The sequence below is a fragment of the Stylophora pistillata genome, chromosome 4 (genome assembly GCF_964205215.1).
Source record: "Stylophora pistillata chromosome 4, jaStyPist1.2, whole genome shotgun sequence".
In the NCBI taxonomy this organism is placed as follows: domain Eukaryota; kingdom Metazoa; phylum Cnidaria; class Anthozoa; order Scleractinia; family Pocilloporidae; genus Stylophora; species Stylophora pistillata.
Window position 1 is genome coordinate 32,157,298 of NC_142522.1, and position 23,692 is coordinate 32,180,989.

Genomic DNA, 23,692 nt, shown 5'->3' on the forward strand with positions numbered 1-23,692 from the left:
TATGGCGTCCAATTTGAACTGCCATTGTTCTGGACTTACTAGCCTCTCACACATGTGATAATCCTTTTGTGTTTTCCACGTGAAGACGAGGCTAGTAAGTCCAGAACAATGGTAATTCAAGTTGGACGCCATATTTCAATTTGGTGTATTCTTTTTTTTTTACCTCATGGTGTGAAGTAAGTCATACCGTGAGTTCAGGAGCCTTTCCAGTGAACAATGACTACAACTGTATTTGGCCTTCCTCTTCGTTACTCAAAATCTTTCAACGATCATAGCAATTCAATTTCGGCCACCGCCCTTCTGAATACCATTCCGTCAGTGATTGTTTGGCTTAACTTTAAGTTGAACATCCGCTGAAAAAAAATACGACTACACCAATATCTTGGACCAGGTTTTGTTTCTGTACTGGCTAGAAAAAATGCTAACTAAGCAAAATGTTCTAAGTTCAAGTTGATGTTTATAAATTTCAAAACTATTTGCAGCTCTCTATTAAACTTGACTACGTTGAAAATCTGTTTGAATCGAGGCATGCTACCTCGTTGTTTAACTGAACCAAAGAACTCGGTGTCGCTTAATTTGAAGTCGGAAAACTCATTTAAATTACAAATAATTTTCAAAATTAGTATTCCTATTTGCGCTCAGTCTTGCACGTGGAAAGAGCTTACGAACTACAAGAGAGTTGAATGTCTTTTTAAGCTTCTTTGTAGTCGAGAAACACGTTATTTCGGCCCTATTACAGAGGATATTGTCTGTGGTGTCCAAGTCGGGAAGTATTCTTTATGTTGGATCAACTGGTTCGGATATCTGTCGAGGATTCATGCCTTTTTACTTAGACACGAGTTTTCTTCAGGTAAATAACTTACGGAAAGATATCTTTGGATAGTAACATGTATAGTGTCGTCTTTCTCGTTGTGACAATTGTAAAATAAATGCTCAGAGTCAAATGTAAGAAGACCGCATCGCATAAAGCACAGTTTTGGACGAATCCTCATCGACGGCCGCCATGATAGTTCTTATTGAAGGTAACTTTAGTGGCAACACGAGAAATTCGTACTTTATTGTTGATGTACTTTAACCTTTTTACTTCTCTTTATTTCTATACATACGTTTCCATCAGCTTTTTTGATTGTAATGTGCTGATCTAAACTCTTCATCGTATTCTTTCTCCATTCTTGCTTATGCTAACACAAAATTTCCAATTTTGCATCCGTAATATTTGATTCCTCGTCCTATCATTACAGTAGCGTCCTTGTAATTCTTATGAATGGAGGAACTGATAAAATCGATAAATAATTGAAGAAAATTAATCACACATTTTGTTTAGGAATAGAGGTTTTGCACAGCAGCCATGTTGGATGGCAGGAACAATGAAAATATTTTGCATCATGAAGAAAGAAAACTTTTTCCCATGGGTAATATAATCTATTTTTCCTGCCATCTAACATGGCTGCTGTGCAAAACCTCTCTACTTAGTTAGTAACTGGTTTCGATAAATTATCTATTACCTTTGTCTAATAAGATTAAAGGACATTGAACTCGTCAGCAGAAAATGCAATGGCTCTAAATGAGATTTTCGATCCTGACGTTGACCTTGTTATTCAGAATAATGAAAAGCAATCAGGTATGTACTTATTCACATTATATTTATCTCTTTTTCTCCATGCAGTATCAAGAAGAATATGAGAACATTTTGAAATCAAGAAATTCAAGGAAGGAAAGAAATACATGACAACTTCTACCAAGGTTAGATAATGCTTTTTTATATAATAAATTAGCTACCATGGCCTATTCATCTGCGTTGAACACCTTGACCTGGATTTAGCGAACGTTTTTCGAAAGTAACTCAGTCAATAATGAGGAAGAATTGCATACTAATTTAACATTTCACTGTGCGATTTCTTGGATCTATTTCTGATTCAGGTGGCTTTCAGTTTTCAGCAGTTTTCGTTTAATGTATGGATTCAACCATAAATACCTTTTATCTGTTTCACCAAGGTCAAAGAAATACATCGTCGTTATCATGCATGTTATGACAATATATCTGATCTATCAAGTTACCATAGCAACGGTGTAGCCTATCAAATTATCTTCAAGTTCTGAGATTAGAGAAAAATTATAAGATTGATAATGATCATCCAATGGGTTCTCTTTCACCGGATTGTTATGTCAGTATCTCGCGCACATTTACATTTCTCTTGAATTGGATTGTTACGTTAGTAACTCACACACGTTTAGGGTTCTCTTACATTGGATTTTAAGGGTGGCATCTTGCGCTTTTTCAGGATTTTCTTGCATCGGATTGTAACGATAGTAACTTGCGTACTTCTAACATTATCTTTCACCAGATTGTTACGTCAGTATCTCGCGCACTTTTAAGATTCTCTTTCATCGGATTGTTACTTTAGTATCTCGCACACATTTAGGATTCTCTTACATCGGATTTTAAAGTTAGTATATTTGCTCACTCTAAGGATTTCCTTTCATCGGATTGTTACGATAGTAGCTCGCACACTTTCAGGATTCTCTTTCATTGGATTGTTACGTTAGCATCTCGCGCACTTTTAGGATTCCTTTTCGTCGAATTGTTACGTCACTATTCTACGCACTTTCAGCATTACTTTTCATAGAATTGTTACGTAAGTATCTCGCGTACTTTTAGGATCCTCTCTCATCGAATTGTTATGTAAGTATCTCGCACACATTTATGTTTCTCTTTAATTGGATTGTTACCTTAATAACTCGCGCACATTTAGGATTCTCTTACATCAGATTTTAACGTTAATAACTTACGCACTGAAAGGATTTTCTTTCATCGGATTGTTACGATAGTAACTCGCGCACATTTAAGTTTCTCTTACATCAGATTTTAATGCCAGCAACTGGGGCACTTTAAGGATTTTCCTGCATCGATAGTAACTCGCGTACATTTAGGATTCTCTTACATCGGATTTTAACGTTAGTATCTTGCGCATTTTTAGAATTCTCTCTCATCGCATTGATACGATAGCAACTCGTGCACTTTTAGGATTCTCTTTCATTGGATTGTTACATTACTATCCCGCACACCCATAAGATTCTCTTTCATAGAATTGTTACTTTAGTATCTCACGTACTTTTAGGATTCTCTCTCATCGGATTGTTATGTAAGTATCTCGCACACATCTAGGTTTTTCTAATTGGATTGTTACATTAATAATAACTCGTGCACATTTAGGATTCTCCTACATCACATTTTAACGTCAGTAACTTGCGCACTGTAAGGATTTTCTTGCATCGGATTGTTATCATAGTAACTCGCGCACATTTAGAATTCTCTCTCATCGGATTGATACGATAGTAACTCGCGTGCTTTTAGGATTCTCTTTCATTGGATTTTATGTTATTATCTCGCGCACTTTTAGGATTCCTTTCCATCAGATTGTTACGTTACTATCCCGCACACTCATAAGATTCTAAATCATCGGATTGTTACGTTAGTATCTCACGTACTTTTAGGATTCTCTCTTATCGGATTGTTATGTAAGTATCTCGAACATATTTAGGTTTCTCTTTAAATGGATTCTTACGTTAATAACTCGTGTCCATCGAGGATTGTCTAACATCAGATTTTAACGTTAGTGACTTGCGCACTTTAAGGATTCTCTCTCATCGGATTGATACGATAGTATAAAATTTTTAAGATAGTAACTAGTGCACGTTTAGGATTCTCTCTCATCGGATTGATACGATAGTAACTCGCGGACTTATAGGACTCTCTTTCATTGGATTGTTACGATAGTAACTCGCGCACATTTAGGTTTCTCTTACATCAGATTTTAACTTTAGTAACTTGCGCACTGATTTAAGGACTTTCTATCATCGGATTATTATAATCGTAACTTACGTACACTAAGGGTTCTCTCACATCGGATTTTAACGTTCGTATATTGCGCACGTGAAGGATTCTCTCTCATCGGATTGATACGATAGTAACTCGCGCACTTTTATGATTCTCTTTCATTGAATTGTTACGATAATAACTCGCGCACATTTAGGTTTCTCTTACATCAGATTTTGAGGTTAGTAACATGCGCACTTTAAGGATTTACTTTCCTCGGATTGCTTGGATAGCAACTTGCACACTTATAGGATTCTCTTACATCGGGGTTTAGTGTTAGTATCTTGCACACTTTTAGGATTCTTTCTCATCGGATTGATACGAGAGTAACTCGCGCATATTTAGGATTCTCTTACATCGGATTGTTACGTCAGTATCTCGCGCACTTTTAGGAATCTTCTCTCATCGGATTGTTACGTCAGTATCTCGCACACCTTTAGGAATCTTCTCTCATCGGATTGTTACGTCAGTATCTCGCGCTCCTTTAGGATTCTTCTCTCATCGGATTGTTACGTCAGTATCTCGCACACCTTTAGGAATCTTCTCTCATCGGATTGTTACGTTAGTATCTCGCGCACCTTTAGGATTCTTCTCTCATCGGGTTCTTACGTCAGTATCTCGCGCACCTTTAGGATTCTTCTCTCATCGGATTGTTACGTCAGTATCTCGCACACCTTTAGGAATCTTCTCTCATCGTATTGTTACGTCAGTATCTCGCGCACCTTTAGGATTCTTCTCTCATCGGGTTCTTACGTCAGTATCTCGCACACCTTTAGAAATCTTCTCTCATCGGATTGTTACGTTAGTATCTAGCACACTTTTAGGATTCTTCTCTCATCGGATTGTTAAGTTAGTGTCTTGCGTACTTTTAGGATTCTTCTCTCGTCGGATTGTTACGTTAGTATCTCGCGCACTTTTAGGATTCCTTTCCATCAGATTGTTACGTTACTATCCCGCGCACTCATAAAATTCTCTTTCATCGGATTGTTTGATTAGTATCTCGCGTACTTTTAGGATTCTCTCTCATCGGATTGTTATGTAAGTATCTCGAACACATTTAGGTTTCTCTTTAATTGAATTGTTACGTTAATAACTCGCGCACATTTAGAATTTTCTTACTTTAGATTTCAACGTTAGTAACTTGAGCACTTTAAGGATTCTCTCTCATCGGATTGATTCGATAGTATCGGATTTATACGATAGTAACTAGTGCACATTTAGGATTTTCTCTCATAGGATTGATACGGTAGTAACTCGCGCACTTTTAGGACTCTCTTTTATTGGATTGTTATGCTAGTAACTCGCGCACATTTAGGTTTCTCTTACATCGGATTTTAACGTCAGCAACTTGCGCACTTTAAGGACTTTCTTTCATCGGATTATTGTACTAGTAACTTGCGCACACTAAGAGTTCTCTCACATCGGATTTTAACGTTCGTATATAGAGGTTTCCCGCATGACGTCACGTTTCCATAGAGACGCATTGACGGCCATCTTGAAGGTCAACCTCTCGCGGAAAACATAAGACGAACTGAATGGCTGACGTAAAGATGGTCAATATTTGCTGTTGTCGGTTGTTCCAACCGCTCAAATCGCAACAAGAAGGGATATTATTGTTTCCCAAGTGTTATCGTCCATCAAGGAGAAAAAGCGCTCGATCTTTCGTCGCGCATGTTTAGGATTCTCTCTCATTGGATTGATACGATAGTAACTCGCGCACTCAAATGATTCTCTTTCATTGGATTGTTTCATTAGTAATTCCCGCACTTTTGGGATTCTCTCTCATCGAATTGTTATGCAAGTATCTCGTACACATTTAGGTTTCTCTTTAATTGGATTGTCACATTAATAACTCGCGCACATTTAGGATTCTCTTACATCAGATTTTAACGTTACTAGCTTGCGCACTGTAAGGATTTTCTTGGATCGGATTGATACGAGAGTAATTCGCGTACATTTAGGCTTCTCTTTCATCGGATTTTAATGTCAGTAACTTGCGGACTTAGAGGATTTTCATGCATCACATTGTTACGATAGTAGCTCGCACACATTTAGGATTCTCTTACATCGGATTGTTACGTTAGTATCTTGCGCACTTTTAGGATTCCTTTTCATCGAGTTATTACGTTACTATCCAGCGCGCTATTAAGATTCTCTTTCATAGAATTGTTACGTCAGTATCTCGCGTACTTTTAAGATTCTCTCTCATCGGATTGTTAATTGGATTGTTATATAATAACTCGCACACATTTTGGATTGTCTTAAATCAGATTTTAACGTTAGTAACTTGCACACTGTAAGGATTTCCTTGCACCGGATTTTTACGGTAGTAACTCGCGCACATGTAGGCTTCTCTTAAATTGGATTTAGCATTAGTATTTTTTTCACATTAAGGATTCTCTCTTATCGAATTGATATGATAGTAACTCGGGCACTTTGAAGATTCTCTTTCATTGGGTTGTTACGTTAATGATCTCGCGTACTTCTAGGATTCTCTCTCATCGGATTGTTATGCAAGTATGTCGCACACATTTAGGTTTCTCTTTAATTGGATTGTTACTTTAATAACTCGCACACATTTAGGATTGTCTTACATCAGATTTTAAGGTCGGATTGTTAAGTCAGTATCTCGCGCACTTTTAGGATTCTTTCTCATCGTAATTTTACGTTAGTATCTCGCGCACTTTTAGGATTCCTTTTCATCGGATTGTTACGTTACTATCCCAGGCACTCATAAGGTTCTCTTTCTTTTGATTGTTACGTTAGTATCTCGCGCACTTTTAGGATTCTCTCTCATCGGATTGTTACGTTAGTATCTCGTGCACTTTTAGGATTCCTTTTCATCGCACTCGTAAGGTTCTCTTTCATTGGATTGTTATGTTAGTATCTCGCACACATTTAGGTTTCTCTTTAATTGGATTGTTACGTCAATAACTCGCGCACATAGGACTCTCCTACATCAGATTTTAACGCTAGTAACTTGCCCACTTTAAGGATGTTCTTGCATTGGGTTGTTATGATAGTGACTCGCGCACAATTAGGATTCTCTTACATCGGATTATAACGTTAGTAACTTCCGTACTTTAAGGATTTTCTTGCATCGAATTGTTACGTTAGTTTATTACATCACTCGCAGCTCCCGTGGGCAAGATGAAGCGAATCCTGTGTTCTGAATGACTACCCCAGCGGGCAAGATGGGCCCATCTTGCCCGCTCGGGATTGCCCGCATTGATCCCGCGAATTAAAAAAAATAGAATTAGAACTACGTTCGTAATCCTTGAACAATTTCGGCGATGGAAGCGCAAAAAGCGGCAGAAGATAGTCAAAACAAAGAAAACAGAAACGACTCTCGTGAGTTCAATATGCTACACTAACCGCCGCCTGGTTAGCTCAATTGGGAGAGCGCCGGACTGCTGTGCGGGAGGTCGAGAGTTCAATACCGGCCGGACCAACACTCAGGGTCTTAAAATTAACTGAGAAGAATATGCTTCCTTTCTTAACATTAAGAAATGGTTAGATATTCTAGTCTTCTCGGATAGGGACGAATAAATGGAGGTCCCGTCTCCTGCAGGGTTGGGGTAGGAGACGTTAATTTCCCACGCACGAGATTACTGTGTGATGGATGTCCTCCCTGGGGTGGGATGGGTGGGTAACAGGACCCCCGTTGATACCAGTGTTTACTACACTGAAGGGGCTATCCTGTATAAATATAGATGTCTGTCTGTCTGTCTACAAACACAGTTGGCTTTCTTTCCCGGCTCTCGAAGTTAACAAGTCATTCTTAATTCTTAATAAAGCGAAATCTTTTTGCGATATAATAAATTCTTTATTAACCAAGCTTGTTCGGTCAAGATGGCCGTATATTAGCCTTGTTCTTTTTTCGCATTTTTATGGGCGGAGACGAAGTCGAGGTTCATAAAAATGCAAAAGAAGAACTCGGCCAATATCCAGCCATCTTGACCTCACGCTTGGTTAATGACGCATATAATCTCGCGCACATTTAGGATCTCTTACATCAGATTTTAACGTTAGTAACTTGTGCACTATAAGGATTTTCTTTCATCGGGTTGTTACGATTACTCGCGCACTTTTAGGGTTCTCTATCATTGGATTTCTACGTTAGCATTTCGCGTACTTTTAAGATTCTCCTTTATCGGATTGTTGCGTTAGTAACATTTTTTTTTTTTTTTTGTTTTTCAGGCGCCCCCGGCCACGGACCCTTTAGTGCAATGGTCAGTGCTGCAACGGCCGGACGACATATATACTTAACGGAACCGGAGTGCAATGGTTCCGCCGAGTAACGCCTGAAGGAGGGTACACCAGTACGCCAAAATCGCCCAGGAATCGAACCTGGCCCCCCGGAAGCGCTCCCCGCCTAACGGGGCACCTGAACAGTCGGGGTGTGCAAGGACTGCTGTTGGGTAACGAGTCCCATAATGCAGAGAACTACATGCTATGAGACCCTAACCCGCGTCAGGTAAGTATCATCAGTGCAGTGCTCATGTGCACATAAAGGATTCTCTCTTATCAGATTGTTACGTTAATCACTCATGCACATATGGGATTCTCTTACATTAGATTATGAAAAATATCTTAAGAACCAACACTGCCTAAACTTTAGAGGCTAAAACCGAATTGTGATAGTTTGTTCCAATATTTATTTGTCACGGTTTCTCAAATTTCTCCTTCAGTTCATCAGCTGACATAGATCTTTTTTGGACGTGATCTTAATGAAAATTTTTGAGACTTATCATCAAATAATGAGTGAGCTCGTAGCGCTAAAAACAAATTGGAAACTTATCTTCTATGAATTAATGTTTGTTTCCCAAATTGTTTCTTAGGTTTAGGCCCCGTCTACATGTATTCGGATATGTATCTAGTGAATACGGTTGTTGAATCCGCAACTCTTTGAAATATTCAGACAGCATGCTCCAAGAATTGATATTCCTCGATTTGTGCACAGAATTCATCCTTAAATCTCAAAGTGGTTTTTAATGTTTTAGCATAGAACATCGAGGGCTTATTCAGCTTATACTCGTTGCAAGCTTTTCGGTCTGATCCGTGTTAGATATAGGTACCGTAGGTAGGCTAAAAGATATTTTATCCTGAGTAACTGAGCATCATTCGAAAATGTTTTAATGGATAGAAAACTTGAAACGTTGAAAGACAAGTTTTTGAACCGGTCTGCGTTGTTGGCTATACTTATTCTCGAAATCACAGAAACTGTAAAGTATTTACCAGCTCCTCAATTCAAATCTCGATAACTCAGAGTCAAATGGCTTTGCTTAGCCTTTTAATTCCCAAGATCTCACCTAACTGTTAATTGTCCCTGTAGTGTCGTCATTCAGACACAAAGACTGTTTCTCTTTCCTTGCCAAAGGCTAACTGAACTTTATTAATAAACACGTTACACGTATAGAAGTATAAGAGTTTACTGACTTATAGTAATTTTACAGCATGCAGGTATTTCCAGTACAGTAGAATTACTGCGAGTAGTACATTTACTGAATTAAGTACAAAGTGCTCACCTTAGAACCCATACTAGGTTGTTGTCAATAATTAAGATAGGTACATGTGTAATCAATACACTACACTCCCCTCTAGCTGCTATACACTTCCTTGTAAATTAGTAACGAGAACTTGGTGTTAGATCAAGATAACAACTTCTACATGATACGTTTTAGCATTCTCATTACCTGTTTACTGAATTATGTGTGGATATTATAAGGAGAAGTTACATGTTAATCAATTCTGGGAGTTAGAGGGTTAACAATAGTAGGACACCTCAGAAATCTATTTCATGTTGAATAATTCAAAGATTTTTAATGGGAACGAATTTATTGGTGAAAAAATAGATAGCTTCATTTCGTAGCTTTTACCAAAGCTATTTATCAGATAATAATTTCAAAATAACTTTGTTAAATGAGTAATCTTCAGCTTTCCATTCTTTAGTGATTATGTTCTTGATAAAAACGTCGCTCAGCCGTTTTCATTTCTTATTTTCATTCGTATATTCACCGACTCTCATGAATTCTAGCGCACCAGCCTACATTTACACTGATTTACTATTTCTTTCTATGATTCTATCAGGATTCGGTGGGAACAGGAGCTGCTTACAATTCTCTGACTCTGTTACTTTTTCGGTTGTCCCATCGAAAATTTGAACACGGGCACAGTATTTCATTTGAACTATGCGAAAGATCAAAGATATAATTTAAGTGAGCAGAAACTAAATTTATGCTATTATTATTGCATGATAATTGCTTCGTGATCTCTGGAGAATTTAACTGGCGAGCATAAATTAACTACTTTTTGTTGCTTGACCCGAAATTATAGACTCTCGGTTCTGAAAATGAAATGGTGTAATGCCAGAAATATGCAGGCGAAAAGCTTAAATCTAACTTGAAGTTATTTCGACGACAACAGTAACAGCAACAGCTATAGTACCAGCAAAATTCCTCGAGTTTTCTACAATATTCATCAGTGGTCGTTTTGAATTTAATTTATTTAAGTTAATGTAACCATATAAAAGTCTAATAAAGTAAGAAGGCGGGCAACATTTTTATGGCTCAAATTCTTGTTGTTAATTTTGATTTCCTTATTTTGCAGGTTTCTTCGATCACCCAAAGATGGATACCAGGCCGGGAACCCGATCATCACCTTATACATGAGACCAAAGACATGCGACATGTTGACATATGTTTAGCACACATAATATTTCATTAGATTTTTTTCCTTTTCTATTTGTTGTTTTTTTTTTCAGTAGATTTTTGTAACATTTTAGTTTCTGCGCTGATAAAAATGTATATTGATATTAGCGCAACTTACGTTAATATAAGTTAAAGTTAAAAACAAATATCAATCTTGAAAAGAAGCCTAATTGGATCGACCCCCAATTAAGAGAGTAAAATGAAAAATAGTTCCCTTTCCAACAACCGCCACTTTTAGTCAACATCTCCCACCTCCATCGGACAACCACAAATAGTTCTCTTTTCACAACCGCTATTTTTGGTCAGTTTGTATAAACATCTCTTGAAACATTTAACTAATATTACAGTACAGTATTACGATACAATCTTTGAATATACATGTGTATTACAATAGTTCTACTACAATCTTCTTCCTGCATTCTCATAATACAGTATTTAGACAGTTTCTATTTTCACTCGTCCAACCTTCCCCACCCTTCAAACAACTTAATAAGTATTTCTAAACGTTGTCCTACCTTGTGGTAACAGCATTTATTAAAAACGCGTGCGTTTTTATACAAGCAAATGTCTGTCTTAATGCACATGTGTATTTCAAGACGTTGTTACCACAAGGTACACTGCTTTTATAAATACTTTAAAATATCGGATAAAAAGTACATGTGGGAGAGGGAGTGAGTATGTGTGTGTAGGTCGATAGCTTGTCGGCCCCCAATTTTTGCATTCTGTCCGAGGTTGATAATTTTCTCTGAGCTCTATTTTTTTTACTTCAGTTCAGTTTAGGGTTACGTTCACCCTCATGTGTAATAGTCACACAGTACTTAAAGATTTAAATACTGAGTTATAATCGTGTAACATTACAAATACGTGTTTCTACAACAAACCAACACTCATCTATTCGAGTGTATTTGTTAATATATTTGGTAGTTGGTAAATATTACGGATGCTTCAACAAGGAAGACTTTAATCCTAGTGAAAGACAAGATTTATTCAGAAGTACAAACAGACGAAGCACATTTTTTAACATAGTTTTGATTCCGAGGAATGTGACCGCCTTAGAGGGGTTTTTCATAACTTGAAATACCCAAAGCCACTGGTTGAAACTACAATCAAGCGGTTCGTTGAGAGAAGGATTTCATCTGCAGAACCCTGTCCATCACCAGACGTACCATCGGAGACTGTGAGATTAGTGTTACCCTTCAAGGACCAGTCGTCAGCTAATCATGTTAAACAACAACTGAACAGTCTAAGCTCAAAGTTAAGCGTGACTGTCCAACCAGTGTTCGTTAGCCCTAAGCTCGATCAACAGCTTAAGCAACACGAAATTAAGCCCCCTATTGTTAACCAACAATGTGTCGTTTATGAATTTAAATGTAACCTGTGTGATGCAGGGTATGTGGGCTATACTCGTGGTCACTTACACGAGCGCGTAGAAGGGCACACAAGGAAATCATCTTCTATCTACAAACACTACCACCTCCAGCACAATAGTGAAATGCCTGAACGCTTGATCGAGCAATTCAACGTCATCACGAAATGTAACGGCAAATTTGATTGCCTTGTTAATGAAATGTTGTATATTCGCATGCGTAAGCCAACACTGAACGTGCAAACGGATTCCATCCGCGCCAAGGTGTTTGTTTAAGCCGTTCAGTCTAATTTATGCTATTCTTGTACCTTTCCTTATTTGCATGTTTTTAAACTAGTCTCTTGATAATGGAGTCACGATGACCCCGAAACGTCGAGTAATAAATCTTTCCTGGTTTTTTCTATGCCTTTGCTTTAGCAAATCCCTACTGATCAAGTTTTGATTCAAACGTTAAAATAGAAAGCTGAAAAGTTATCTTTTTGTTGGTTCAATTCATGCTAAGGGGTGCTTCACATGAAGACTTTTCCCGCTAAGAAACCTTAAAATAAAAATACGGCGCCCAAAATACAAAATATAAAGTCGTATTTCTCTACATTGCTGATAAACTAAATATTTATTTGCTTGTTTTATCATAACCTACTATTACTAAGTAAACAAATCAATAAAGTGATCAGTTTTTATACTATATTTCATTGCGTCTTGCAAATAAATCCTCGATATAACCGCAGGTTTCATATTTAACCAAACATTTCTGTGCTCAATTCTCCCTGGCACAGAGTTTCTCCTGGCAACTTCTTCAACAAAATTTAAATTGGGATTTCTTTAAAATTCAGCGCCAAAAAATTAGATAGTATCTCGTGCGAAAAAATTAAATAATAAACGCCAAATTGCCTTCACTCTTAAAAAAAAATCAAAACAGTTTAGACTGAAAATTTTGTTTCGTTTCTCTTAAAAGAAAGTCTGACTCGACCATGTCTATCTGTTCAAATTTTTGCTTGAGACGACGTGTTGAAGTTTTTAACGAAAAAGCATCGTGGCGTCCGATAAGAACTATTTGATTTATCTCCAAAATTGTAATTGTGTGTTTTGAAAGCGTATAGCTTACTATGATGTTTTTTCGCTATAAGAGACCTTTGAAGCCACCAGTTTTCGAATGTTACACGGGACACAAGTTGGAAAAGCACCGAAAATATTTATGGAAGACTTTAAGCAAATTCCCTTATTCAAAAATTCTTATTTTGCCTCAATTTAAATGAAAAACAGTAGGAATTAAAGGGGCATACTCTTTGAATCTGATTTTAGCCACGAGAGCTAAGACATTTCACAATAAGGCTCCAAATGAAACATTTTCAAAAAAGTTGGTATGAGTTGTTGGAGCGAACTCTTAATTTGATCTTAACCTTATAGGCTAGAACATTTAACAATTACGATCCAAGGTTTTGGATTCGAGCAATGAACTAGTATCAAATGTTGGACCTTTTGGGAATCTTTTTGAGCCACAAAGGGGCAATAGGACGTTTACGATTGAGCGGATTTGTTTTCAGTGGTTTAGTTGGTAAACGCTTTCAATTTCTGTTTCACTGAAATCATAAACTAAATTTGAGGATCGAAATTTCATAGTTGTGTTGATTATGTTTTCTTTTATATATTCCTGTGTTACACCGAGTGACTGTTCAAAAGATCTTCCTCCCACTTACTATAACGAGTAAATAAACTAACTACGATACTTTTCAAAACCAAATGCGTGGTCTAAAGGGTAACAAGTGACTCTTTTTCGAATACGACTCGCTGCACAAGTCTTGTTGACTACCTAGAAAGTTCTAATTAAAAAAACATTTTGTACAAACCAACAAATCGACAACCATCGCGGTAAGGAATAAAGAATACTAGACTTTCAAACCATAACTTGAATTAACTAAATTGCATTTTTGGCTCGCGTTTCGGTTTCGTAAAATCAACGTGCTTTCTGTACAAATTTGAATTTTAGAAAAGCGCACAATCATGATTCTGAATGATTTCCATGAATCTTGTCATCAATGTGTGAAAGCATTCAACAAGGAAACATGAATAAAGGCTGATAGTATCGAAAGAAACTGTTTGGGGCTGCGTCGGTGGGAGTAACGAAATAATTTGGATATATCAACAAAGTTGAAGTGGTAAATTGGCCACCGTAACGATTACAAAAGCTGACGTTTGAGCGTTAGCCCTTCGTCGGAGTGAATAGAGGAATTGTGGGTTATGTGTGCTTTTAAAGGCAGAGAATGGAGCTACGTTATTGGTGGAAACATGGCAACGAGAAAAACAAGAATAAATTAGTAGAATGAAAAGCGTTCGTTGATCCCTGTGGGATTTAGAATGCCGGTTTGAAAGATGAGCTTTTGTTCAAGATTTTTACGGCTTTCCGTGCTACCTAAGTGTAAGGAAAGACCGCAGATTGCCGTATGTTGCTTAGAATGATTAGGTAAATTAAAATGTCTAGCGACTGGTTTCGATGTGTCCTTGTCATTCCTTTCCACGTCTCGAAGGTGTTCTCGGAATCGGTCACCTAGTCTTCTGCCTGTTTCGCCGATGTATATCTTTTTGCAATAAGTGCAAGTTATGCAATAGATTACATTGGCGGAGGTGCACGTGAAGTGATCGGTGATCTTAATGGATCGTTTAGGTCCCGATATTTTATCAGTGTTGTGAATGAAAGGACACGTTTTGCATCGTGCACGAGCGCATTTAAAAGTGCCTGGTTGGTCATTAGTCTGAAAAGAACTTCTGACCAAAAATTGCCTATGTTTTTGTCGCGTTTGAATGAAATGAGTGGAGGCTGCGAAAAGATAGTGCTTGTCTCTGGATCGTTTTGAAGTAATTTAAAGTTTTTAAGAATTATGAATTTAAACTGAGTGGTTGTGAGGGTGAAACGTGAGAGTGAATGGAATGCGGTCGGAATCTTCCTTATGCGACGTTTGTAGTGCTGAATGTCGATCAATAAGTTGGGCGCGGTGGTAACCCGCTTGAACGACAGAAACAGGGTAACCACGTTTATCGAAAAACTGGCACATTGACTCTGATTTGTGGTGGAAATCAGAGTCATCACTGCATAAACGACGAAGTCTTAGAAATTGAGAAAAAGGAATGGAATTCTTAACGTGAGATGGATGCGAAGACGAATATAATAAGTAATTATGCGAGAAAACAGCTTGTGACGAAACACTGGGCAGTCAGAAATGGTGCCATCAGGACTGGTTTGATGACAATGACGCAGAGATAGAGCAGATGATTGCTGAGAAACGTAAAAGATCCTCTATTTGGCAGAATGAAATCAGTAATGCTATAAAGAAACAGCAATACCACGAAATGAGATCCAAAGTCCAACGCCGGGTCCGTGAGATGGAAAATAATTGGTGGATTCAAGAGGCACAGGAGATTCAAGCTCTATCCGACAGCAATAACAGCAAAGCCTTCTTTGCAGCCACCAAAAAGAGCTATGGGCCAACATCCCAGGGTTTTAGGCCAGTTGCAGGCAAGGATGGAACCCTTCACAAAGACTTGGCTGGCATTCGTGACAGATGGAAAGAACATTTCTGTGAGTTACTGAATCAGACTCTCTCGGTGAGCATTGACGCAATTGCGAATTTGCCTCAACTCTCCGTAAAAAGCCATCTTGACGAGACACCGACTCTAGAGGATATTGCCACAGCTATAGGTGCTATGAAGAAAGGCAAAGCTGCTGGCCCTGATGGTATCCCTGCAGAAGCATACAAGGCTGCTGGTCCAGCTCTCATTGAGAAACTGCATGTACTCTTCACGCGAATCTGGGACGAAGAAGTAATTCCCAGCGATCTTCAAGATGCTCTGATTGTCACCATTTTTAAGAAAGGCGACAAGACAAACTGTGAAAACTACCGAGGTATATTCTTGCTTTCCATTGCTGGGAAGATCTTTGCTCACATTCTTGCATGCCGCCTCTTCCCCATTGCCGAGGAGGTCCTTCCAGAGTCTCAATGTGGTTTCAGACCAGCACGTGGGACTGTGGACATGATTTTCTCGGCACGACAGATTCAGGAAAAGTGCAGGGAACAGCATAAAGACCTTTATATGGCTTTCATCGATCTGACTAAGGCGTTTGACTCCGTACATCGGCCAACACTGTGGAAAGTACTCTCTAAAATTGGATGCCCAGAGAAATACATCAGAATGATCCGTCTGCTGCCTGACAACATGTCTGCATCAGTACTTATTGATGGCGAGTCTACCGAAAGTTTTGTAGTGAAGACTGTTGTTAAGCAGGGCTGTGTCATAGCCCCAACACTCTTCTCGATTTTCATCTCCGCCGTGCTACACCTGGTGTCGGAGAAATTACCTCGTGGTATAGATAGGCAGTGTAGGATGGATGGCAAGCTGTTCAACTTACGGCGACTGAAGGCTAAAACATTAACCACTCACATGGCTATACTCGAGCTCCAATATGCTGACGACAACGCCCTATTGACCCACACAGAAGAAGACCTTCAAGTGGCTTTGTATGCCTTCAGTTATGCCTATGATGCGCTTGGCCTCACACTTAATGCTCGGAAGACACAAGTTCTTTTCCAACCATCACCTGATCACACACTCGAGCGAAAACAACCAGAAATCACAGTTGGAGACACACACCTTAGCTCTGTTGATCATTTCTCGTATCTTGGTAGTTGCCTGTCATGCAAGGCAGATTTGGATGTTGAAACCCAAGTTCGTCTAAAATCAGCTAGTGCTGCCTTCGGTAGCCTCAGAGACAGGGTGTTTGATAATAGAAACCTCTACACCAACACCAAAATAAAGGTTTACAAACCCGTAATATTGCCAACCCTGCTGTATGGCTCAGAAGCTTGGACAACCTATATATAGTCGTCATCTCAAAAGTCTTGAGAGGTATCATCAGCGTTGCCTTCGCCGTATCCTCAACATTAAGTGGCAAGACAGACGAACAAACAGCAGTGTTTTGGAAGAGGCTAATGTCACAAGTATTGAGTCCTATATTATCAAGAACCAACTTCGCTGGGCTGGTCACCTTGTCCGTATGCCTTCATCCAGACTCCCAAGGAAGATTCTGTATGGTGTACTGTCCAATGGAAGACGTAACCAGGGGGGGCAACGAAAACGCTTTAAGGATAGCCTTAAACACAACCTGAAGCAGTGCGGTATCAACCCCGAGAACTGGGAGCAATTGGCCAATGACCGGCCAAGCTGGAGAATTCCTATCCACACTGGTGTGGCGCATAGTGAGCAACAGAGGAGGGAGCACTGTGAGAGTCTCCGCTTGGCGAGAAAAGAAAGACAACAAAATACCAGCGTAGTTCCAACCTCCACTGATTTCAGATGTCCAGTCTGTCAGAGAATTTTCTCTTCCCGAATCGGACTGTATAGTCACCAGCGAACTCATGTAAACTAATTTAATTTCATTTAGTTTAATCACTGCCAAGTGGACATCTTACTCGTTACGAGGGATTGCCAACACACAATACACACTAGTGCATAAACCGTTACCTTCAATTGAAACTTTGATGTCTAAAAAGGATAAAGAATTGTCAGAAACTTCCCAGGTATATTTCAGAGCCGGGTGAAAAGAATTGATTGCGGTTATGAATTGAGTGAGCTCCTCTCTGGTAGAGGAGGTAGCGCCGATACAGTCGTCGATGTAGCGACTGTAGAGTTTAGGTTTGGACCGTTGTATTGGCTGAAAAATTGATGTTCGACAAAACCTACAAAAAGATTGGCATAGCTAGGTCCCATTTTGGTGCCCATGGCTACACCATTGGTTTGTTTGAAGAAGTTGTTTCCGAATGAAAAACAATTGAGTGTGAGCACTAGTTCGGCTAAGCGTAGTAGTGTTTCATATTTAGGTTCCTTATCAGTACGTTGATCAAAAAAATGTTTAAGGGCCAGAAGGCCTTCGCCATTAGGAATGACAGTGTAAAGAGACGTAATATCCATGGTGAAAAGAAGTTCGTTTTGGCCAAGGAAATTAAAGTCTCGAAAAATTTGAAGAGCGTGTTGGCTGTCTTTAATATATGATGGTAAAGTTTTGACGATGGGAGCCATAATTTTGTCTAGATAGCTGGAGATAAGTTCGGTATAGCAACTGCAAACTGAGACAATGGGCCGACCCGGGTTGTTAGGTTTGTGAATTTTAGGTAAAAAGTAAATACGAGAAGTTCAAGGAGTGGTTATGATGAGATTTTTTGCTGTGGCCGGCAATTCTTGTTTAGTTATGAGTTGGTTGATCGTATTCTTGACGGAGTTTTGATTGCTGGCAGTGAGGTCTTTGTCGACCTTTTGATAAAAAGAGGTGTCAGAAAGTTGCCGCAAAGCTTCTTTTTGGTAGAGGTCGGTGCGCCAAACATCGACTGAGCCGCCCTTATCGGCCGCTTTGATATCGGCCGCTTTTGTCTTTGCGTTTTCTAAGACTTTTTAGAGCCGACCACTCGTCACAAGAGAGATTAGAAAATTTGGTAATACGTTTGAAATTGAGTTTGTTGATATCGTGGCGGCATTTTTTGATAAAAAAGTTTAATGATGCGAATTGGCCCTCTGGGGGAGTCCATTTAGACTTTTGAGTCTGAAGTGTTTCGAAAGTATCTTTGTTCGAGATGTTAGAATCATCCTCTTTGTTGTGAAAAAAGGCTTTTAATTGAACGCGGCGAAGGAATTATTCCACGTTTTGTTTAATTGAGAATTCGTCCGTTGTTTTAGAAATGGGAACGAAATTTAAGCCCTTACTGAGGACGGATTTTTCTGAATTGGAAAGTGAGACGTTTTCAGGAATGGTAACCACAGTTTTGAGGTTTTCTGTTGATGAGTGGTTAGCGATTTGGGGACCGATAAGTTGGTCAAGTTTTTGGGCCTTAGTCTGGTTCAAATTATGATTGAAAAGTTTCGAAATAGTTTCCTGAATTTTGGCGCGGAATTTTTGTCCTCTACCAGAGAGGAGCCCGCTCAATTCATAACCGCAGTCAATTCTTTTCACCCGGCTCTGAAATATACCTGGGAAATTTCTGACAATTCTTTATCCTTTTTAGACATCAAAGTTTCAATTGAAGGTAACGGTTTATGCACTAGTGTGTATTACAAACCTACAGACTCGCATAATTACTTGTTATATTCGTCTTCGCATCCATCTCACGTTAAGAATTCCATTCCTTTTTCTCAGTTTCTAAGACTTCGTCGTTTATGCAGTGATGACTCTGATTTCCACCACAAATCAGAGTCAATGTGCCAGTTTTTCTATAAACGTGGTTACCCTGTTTCTGTCGTTCAAGCGGGTTACCACCGCGCCCAACTTATTGATCGACATTCAGCACTACAAACGTCGCATAAGGAAGATTCCGACCGCATTCCATTCACTCTCACGTTTCACCCTCACAACCACTCAGTTAAATCCATCATTCTTAAAAACTTTAAATTACTTCAAAACGATCCAGAGACAAGCACTATCTTTTCGCAGCCTCCGCTCATTTCATTCAAACGCGACAAAAACATAGCAAATTTTTTGGTCAGAAGTTCTTTTCAGACGAATGACCAACCAGGTACTTTTAAATGCGCTCGTGCACGATGCAAAACGTGTCCTTTCATTCACAACACTGATAAAATATCGGGACCTAAACGATCCATTAAGATCACCGATCACTTCACGTGCACCTCCGCCAATGTAATCTATTGCATAACTTTCACTTATTGCAAAAAGATATACATCGGCGAAACAGGCAGAAGACTAGGTGACCGATTCCGAGAACACCTTCGAGACGTGGAAAGGAATGACAAGGACACATCGAAACCAGTCGCTAGACGTTTTAATTTACCTAATCATTCTAAGCAACATACGGCAATCTGCGGTCTTTCCTTACACTTAGGTAGCACGGAAAGCCGTAAAAATCTTGAACAAAAGCTCATCTTTCAAACCGGCATTCTAAATCCCACAGGGATCAACGAACGCTTTTCATCCTACTAATTTATTCTTGTTTTTCTCGTTGCCATGTTTCCACCAATAACGTAGCTCCATTCTCTGCCTTTAAAAGCACACACAACCCACAATTCCTCTATTCGCTCCGACGAAGGGCTAACGCTCGAAACGTCAGCTTTTGTAATCGTTACGGTGGCCAATTTACCACTTCAATTCTCTTAGAGTAAGTGGTAGAGCGCTGCACTAGTATCGCAGAGGTCCGTGGTTCCAGTCCCGTACAGGCCTGATTTTTTTGTCAGGTCTGATTTTCGCTATTGCATAAATAGCGCTATCTACTGCGAGGATCGTGCATCATACGTAGAGTAATTTTGTTTGACTTGTGTTTCTGATTCCAAAGCGTGTCCAGAAAAATTAACTTGTTTCACCCAAAATTTAAAAATCCCGATGAGCAAATTAGAAAATATTTTTTTTGCTAGTGCGAGACAAGCATGATCTTTCATTGCAACAAATTGTCGGCGATAGACCCATATATTAGTTAATAAAAAATTCGTTCGAATGTTCACATCGACTTTCGCCCAATTCATAAACTAGTCATTTTTTATCGATTTGCGAAACAATTCATAATCTTTATTTCTACCCCGTAAACTTTTCTCGAAATACAAAAATCTATTTCCTTCGTCGTATAAAGGAATCAATTTAAACTAGCATTACCGGTAGATTTTTAAAACATATATTACTTCCAAAGAGAAACAGAATCCAACTGATGGCACAAAATCAAGCGGGATATCATCTAAGATGGCACTGTACTAAATTCTTGCTTCGTGTTCGACAAAAAAAAAATTTCCTTTTTTGAATAAAAGTTCCGAAATTTTTGTCTTAATAAGCCTTAATACAATTTATGCTGAGAATGAATTTTCAATTGTGTCAATGTGTTTGTGACCAATTTTTTTGCCTGGTTTCGTTTATTTGTCAATCGTGAAGTACGATCGCCCGACCGCGGGTGAGAGTATTCCTGGAATGATGTTTTGTTGAAACTACTGACCGGCGTTAGTAGAAGCTAAGTCATTGGAGTCGAGTGAAAAATTGTTTATAGACAAAACATTACCACTTTGGTTTGTAAAAAACTGATTGCAGTACTGAAGTGGCTGTCAGACTCAAATAGCCATCTCCGTTGAATAGTCAGGCAGTTTTGATCAGCGGTAAGATTAGTTTGTTCTGTTTGGTCCTTTGGTGACCGCGTTTGTTTTTTTGAAGTCGTTTGCAAGGTTCCGACATCTGTTTTCATTGGGTGTGAAATTCTTCTTTACGTTGGTATAGCAGCTTTTCAAAGTCAGTATTTGAAGACAGTGCTAGTCAATAGTGTTCAGTAATGTGATTTTGACGTAAAAAAAAAAAACACGAAAAATCAATTAAATTCGTCAAAAGTTTTCAATTTGAATTTCATTTGGTATTTTGTTCGGGCGAAGTATTTTGTTCCAGTGCAACTTCGAAATCACATTTGCGTGACATCAACTTGGATGTAACTGTGATAGGAACTGTTACACAAACCGAAAAAATGAGCAATCAGTGCTTCGAATATTATGATTTAAGTTTCAGCATTCTGTAGTCAAGATCATGTCGACAGTTTCCGATTGCTTCAATGAAACGAGATTATCTGAAATAATTTACACCAAATTATAACTGGCAGTTCAAATAGTTAACATGATCGCTCACGGTCTGCATCACAACCTGTAACATAAACTATTCCAAAAATGGTGGCTAATCGAGAGCTGTTTACTCAACTGTTTACTTAACCGCCTCCCGGTTAGCTCAAATGGATAGAGCGCTGGACTGTTGTGCGGGAGGTCGAGGGTTCGAGCCCCGGCCGGACCAACACTCAGGGTCTTAAAAATAATTGAGAAGAATTTGCTACCTTTCTATAACATCAAGAAATGGTTAGATATTCTAGTCTTCTCGGATAGGGACGAATAAATGGAGGTCCCGTCTCCTGCAGGGTTGGGGTAGGAGACGTTAATTTCCCACACACGAGATTACTGTGTGATGGATGTCCTCCCCTGGGGTGGGATGGGTAGGATATAGGGCGCACTTAATAAGGAGCCTCGCTCTGTTGTGCGACCCTCACCACACTCTGGTGAAAGTGATTAAATCAAATCAAATTAAATCAAATTAAATCATCTAATCAGTTTTATCCTTTCCAAGACAATTGGTAAAAGAAGGAAGACTTCGTACAATAATTAGACAAAAAAAAAGGGTCATCATTTTTGCTAGTATTACTATTTAGCTAAATAATTTTCAAGTTCTTATCTTTGAAGTATCCATAAAAACATCAGTGATTCCAGCGTCGTCTCCAATTTTTTTTTCTTCCATCCTTTTGACAAAATTATTCCTCCTGAAAGTAGAAAATATGAATGTGATCGGGGAATGCTTACCCTCTATGAAAACGAAAACTAAAAATTAAAATTCTTCGTGGTTGCTTGGCTCTTAGGCAAAATTATAGGTAAAAGGAAAACAAGAAATTTTTTAAATTTTAATTTACAATGAGGCAATGACCGCTCAAGACCTCCATGTGGCTGCATTCAAATACAGATACGAAAATGAAAAATTAAGTCCCCAGTAGGTTTAGCAAGCAAAAACTTTTTATTTGAGTGCCTCACTGAAAGTATTTACAACCAAAGGTTCGATTCTGCTTTTCTCGAAGCGAACACCCTAATTTAAGAGTTTAAGAGCCGCTCAGACCGAGCAACCGATTCGTGCTTCGTCGTTAAATTGAGATAACACGACTCATTTAGATCTCTGAAAGAGTTTAAGGCGATATATTCCAAAGATGATGCTCACCTGTTGTTGTAATGGCACAAGAGTGGTTTCATCGCTTCTTTTACAGGTCCAGAGTCATATTCTTTCTACTGAGAGCGAAACGTTAAGTTATGGTTTGCCGAAAATTCAGCAATTTCTGATGAATATGGATTAACAACTGCAGCCAATAATCGGCTGCTACGTCACAGACTTGGCGCGGAATTCTGTTACACGCCCAGCCAGCTAATCAAGATTCAAGCTAAACGAAAAGCATTGTGAGCGACGGATTAGCATGTAACAAGACGGAAAAATTCCCAACTACTGAATTTTAGGAACTTTTAGATGACCGGAAAATTTCTCTGACACACGAAAAAAGATAATTTGAAATAATGTTATCATTTAAAGTAGTAGATCTCAGTAATAAAGACATACTTTTGTAAGGCATCATTTTGAAATTACGTGAATAAATGAATAACTGTTTTTAGCTATCCTCTTTTAAAGGAATTGTAATAAAAGAACGCAAAGATGATGATGCTGCACTCTAATTTACCGGTAAAGAAAAACACGCAGAAGAAATTAACGCATTGCTTCTCTCTCGTGAAGGAAAACAAAATTAAAACTGCGCGAAATGAATTAAAAGCCCTGTCATTGTATCACACAAGGAGAAGGCAACATGGGTACTGTGTATAAAACAAAAGTCTCAAAAAATGGAATTGCAATAAAATAAGATATTATTTATAATTAACAGACGGTATAAAAGAAGCATATGTAATCATTGTTAGGCCCAGAGGATAGGGGAACCACGAGGCTCTCAAGCTAACCCCTTAAACTATTCTCATATTACTTTTGTTTTCTTTATTATTATTGTTAATATTATTATTTGCTACCATTTAATCATTGATTGAATGTCAGACGGTATATTCTCAATTCATCTTTCTCTTGTGGAACAGGGTACTTATAAATACGTGGGATGTGGCAGCTTTTCTGATTTGCATGTGAGACAAATACTCTGCAACACT

The 23,692-nt window shown here is 38.7% G+C and overlaps 1 long non-coding RNA gene across 2 annotated transcripts; it reads left to right on the forward strand.

Moving 5' to 3' along the window:
- The first annotated feature begins 510 nt into the window (after positions 1 to 510).
- On the forward strand, positions 511 to 11,599 carry LOC111342207 (uncharacterized). 2 transcript variants are annotated; one of them, XR_015999828.1, is made up of 3 exons: positions 511 to 1,022; positions 1,667 to 1,743; positions 10,487 to 11,599. It is a non-coding gene; the product is annotated as an uncharacterized LOC111342207 (long non-coding RNA). The 2 variants fall into 2 exon arrangements; XR_002695938.2 differs by having other exon boundaries at positions 511 to 850.
- The last annotated feature ends 12,093 nt before the right edge of the window (positions 11,600 to 23,692 follow it).